A 3,987-nucleotide genomic window follows, 5' to 3' on the forward strand; every position below is an offset into this window, starting at 1 on the left:
GCAAATTAGCTGAACAAACAATTACTAAAGAAATGCAAATAAACAAATGAGAAAATGTTCAACCTCATTAGTAATTAGGAAGTAAAACACAAATTACCATGTTTTGATGATTTTTTGGAAGTACACAAATTGATGAGATTATGATAACAAGAATCCTTTTATACATGGCTGGCAACTCACATAGAAAATCTTAATATATGGGTATATCTGTATGTATATGCATGTATGTATGTGTATATACATATTATATTCCCATAGCAAATACAGACATAATATGAGCGCAGATATGGATATAGATCTCCCCCTAATCTTACTTCTAGAAGTCTGATTTAAGGAAAATAAACAGAAATGCAGAGCAAGAATTATGTTTGTAATATTCCTGTAATAGTTGAAAATAGATTTTCTAATCATAGGAAAGTGGCTAGATTAGCCAAAGTTTATCCAACTATTAAAAAAAAGCTTTATAAGAATACTTAATGGGGGCCGAGGATATAGCTCAGTTGGTAGAGTGCTTGCCTCACATGCACAAGGCCCTGGATTCAATCCCTAGCTACACACACACACACACACACACACACACACACACACACACACACACAAGAATGTTTAATGACATGAGAATTTACAATAAAGTATGAGATGGAAAAATTCAGGAAAAAAACTATTATTTTTTAAAAGAAGAGTTATTAATACTAAAAGCTGGTATATAAAAAGTCACATAAAATTTAAGTGAACAGTCTATCAATTTGGAAATTTAAAAAAAATAAACTTATCCTCATCAAAAGTAGTTTTCCTACATCTCTACCTTTAAAAATAGCCAAATGCTTTTCTGAGTATTGAACCTATTCCTAAGTTTTCTGAAAGCAGGATGTTCACAGAAGTGCACAACAATGATGTCAGATTTGAGTTTAAGTCTTGGTTCCCCCACTTTATCTATGGTACCTTGTGTACATTACTTCAGCTTTGATACTGATTTTTCTTCTTTGTAAAGTGGCTATAATAGTTGTGAACAACTTAGCATAATAACCAATAAATAAATGCTAGGCATCAATCATTTCCTTTTCTTGCATATGAAATGATTTCTTCACACCTCTCCCACTCTCAGCTCCTGATAACCAGACATCAAGCAGGTGAACCTAATCTTTGAGCGTACTTTACAAGATTAGATTGATCCCAGAGAAATCTCATCCATAAACTAATCTAATTCATTCAAAAATTTTCTCCTCTTAAAATATGAATGATGAGGGGAAAGTTCTTATACTTGTGCAAAATGCAGTCTCCACGATGTCTTCCTTTACTGCAGTAACCTTAGAAGCCAAGTGTTACAAGTATCAGAGCTACAATGTGGAAAGCGCCCAAGCAACTAAGGACTGTGATGGAAGCAAAATATTAGCTTCCAAATTAAGGCACCAACATTTCAGAGATTTCCTGTTGGGGCAGCCACTCCTAAATACACTGGTTTCAATGTATTTGAGCTAACTTAGATTTCTGTTTCTTACAACCAAAAGAGCTTTGCCCATAGCCATGATTCTCAAGTGAGGGTGCACCAGAATCACCTGGAGTGATTAGTGAAACAGACTGAAAGGCACACTCCCAGAGTTTCAGATTTAGTAGATAAAGGGTGAGGCAGAGTCATTTGCATTTCTTTCAAGTATCCAAGTGATGCTGACCCTGGGACACAGTTTCAGAACACTGGTTTTCAAGCTTGCTGCTAGTTTTTGTCCATCACTGTACTATTTAACAATATCATTCAGACAGTGAAGACCAGGAGTATGCAAACAACAGCTCATAGGCCAGATCTAACATATCGCTAGTTGTTACAAATAAAGTTTTATTGAAACCATGGAGCATAACCATACTTAACGTATTGTACATGCCTAATTATTACTACAATGACAGGAGTGGTTCATTGTGACAGAAACCGTATGACCCACAAAGCCTAAAATATTTATTATTTGGCTCTTTACAGAAAAGTTTGCTGACCCCTGATATGAACCACAGTGAAACTGTTTTCATTGCATAATTCTGAGACTATAGAATACTGGCTTGCTTGCGTGGATCATTCTGTGCTTATACTATGCCATTTTCCATTTTCACAACAACCATTAGAAAATTTTTCCAAGCTTACTCTCTTTGATTAAAAAAAAATGAATATTTGTTTTTACTATTTTTAAATCTATTAAGTATTATATTTTTATTTTCATTTTCTGCTTTATTGAGATATAATTGACAAATAAAATTGTATATATTTAAGGTATAAAACTCAATGTTTCAAATATGTATACATTGTGAAATGACTAACAAAATCATGTTTATTAATGTATCCTAACCTCACATAGTTATGTACTGTTATGTGTGTGGTAGAAATGCCTGAGACCTACTCTCTTGACAAATTTCAAGTACAGATTATTATTAACCAAAGTCACCATGCTATACCACCAGACCTGATTCATTTTATAACTGAAAGTTCAGACCCTTTGACAACATCTCCCCATTTTCCACACCCTCCCTATAACTCTTCTATTCACTGTTTCCATGAATTTGACTTTTTCGTGAAATCATGCAGTATTTCTCTTTCTGTACCTGGTTTACTTCACTTAGTATAATTTCCTCCAGGTTCATTCATATTGTTGTAAATAGCAGGATTCCATTCTTTTTAAGACCATGTAGTATTCCTTTATCTTTATTCAACCAACAACAATCATTTTAGGTTGCTTCTGTATCTTGGCTGTTGTGAATAGTACAGCAGCAAACATAGGAGTGCAGATGTCTCTTCAAAATAATGATTTCTATTACTCTTATGACTCTAGTAAGAACTACTTGTTATCAATCAGTGTGTGTATGTATGTATGACACTCAAAAGATTCTCAGGAGGCAATAAGAATTTCCAAAGAATGCTTGTGCATAAGGGGTTCTTTTGTATGTACAAAAGCATGCAGGTACATGGCAGGTTGCATGAACAAAAGCCAGGCAGTTTCTGATGTGGCCCACTCTCTTAGTTATCTCACAATCTATATGCTCAAATTACAAACCAAACTGGGGTAGTAGTATATCTTTTATCACTCTAGGGCCAACTTAGTTTATTAAAATTAAGCTGCTTGTCATCTTCCAGGATGATACATGGAGCTATAATATATGCTCTTTCTACACACTTCAAAAATCCTCTGACCCATTTTTTTTGAATCTTTAAATTTGCCAATACACACAAAGGTACTGTATTTAAAAAAAAAAAAAACTATTCTTTCAGGCTTGTGCCTTTTTAAATAGTAGGGTCTGGAGAGATGTCACATCAAAAGACATTGCTCAAAGTTAGACGTATTTAACTGAAACTGCTTTTATTAGTACATTGGAGAAAATTTGCTGGTCTGAGAATAAAAATAAGGACTGATACTGAATAAAAACACTGTGGTGCAAAAAGAGATTTTTTGCTATAAAAATCCTACCTTATATTTTAAAATCTAAATAAGGAGATTCTCTATTGAATGAAGCACTGTTCATCTCATTGTTTAAAAAAAAAAAAAAAAAAAACCCTTTCAGAGTCTCTCTAGAATTCTGATTCCTAAAAGGAGCTTAAAGCTAATCCATGAGGTTGTTAAGCCAGCATCCATAGCAGTCTCTATACAAAATCACAGTCTCTGCTGCTGTGTAGTTGTCACCTATGCCAGCCCCACACATGCCCCTTCAGAGCTCCTCACACCTCAAGCTCTTTCAAGGCATTGTGCTCTCACTTTCCTCTAGGCCTTTCTCACTCTTCACTTTGCCTAAAAGACCTTAAGTATGCTATTTTGATGACTCATCATATGCCCAAGCTTTGACCACCCTTGACACCTTCCTTTCCCTGCCACCTCAGTGAGAATCTCAACTCCGTCTCCTAAGGAGCCCCAACTCTTTAGGTGATCTACAGAAAGCTGCTTCACATGCCCACAGACCACTCATCCAGTTTCATGGTCTACCCAGTGTCTGCCATGTCCTCCCTTGGCTCTCCCC

Source organism: Spermophilus citellus (genome assembly GCF_964194105.1).
Source record: "Spermophilus citellus genome assembly, chromosome: 2".
In the NCBI taxonomy this organism is placed as follows: domain Eukaryota; kingdom Metazoa; phylum Chordata; class Mammalia; order Rodentia; family Sciuridae; genus Spermophilus; species Spermophilus citellus.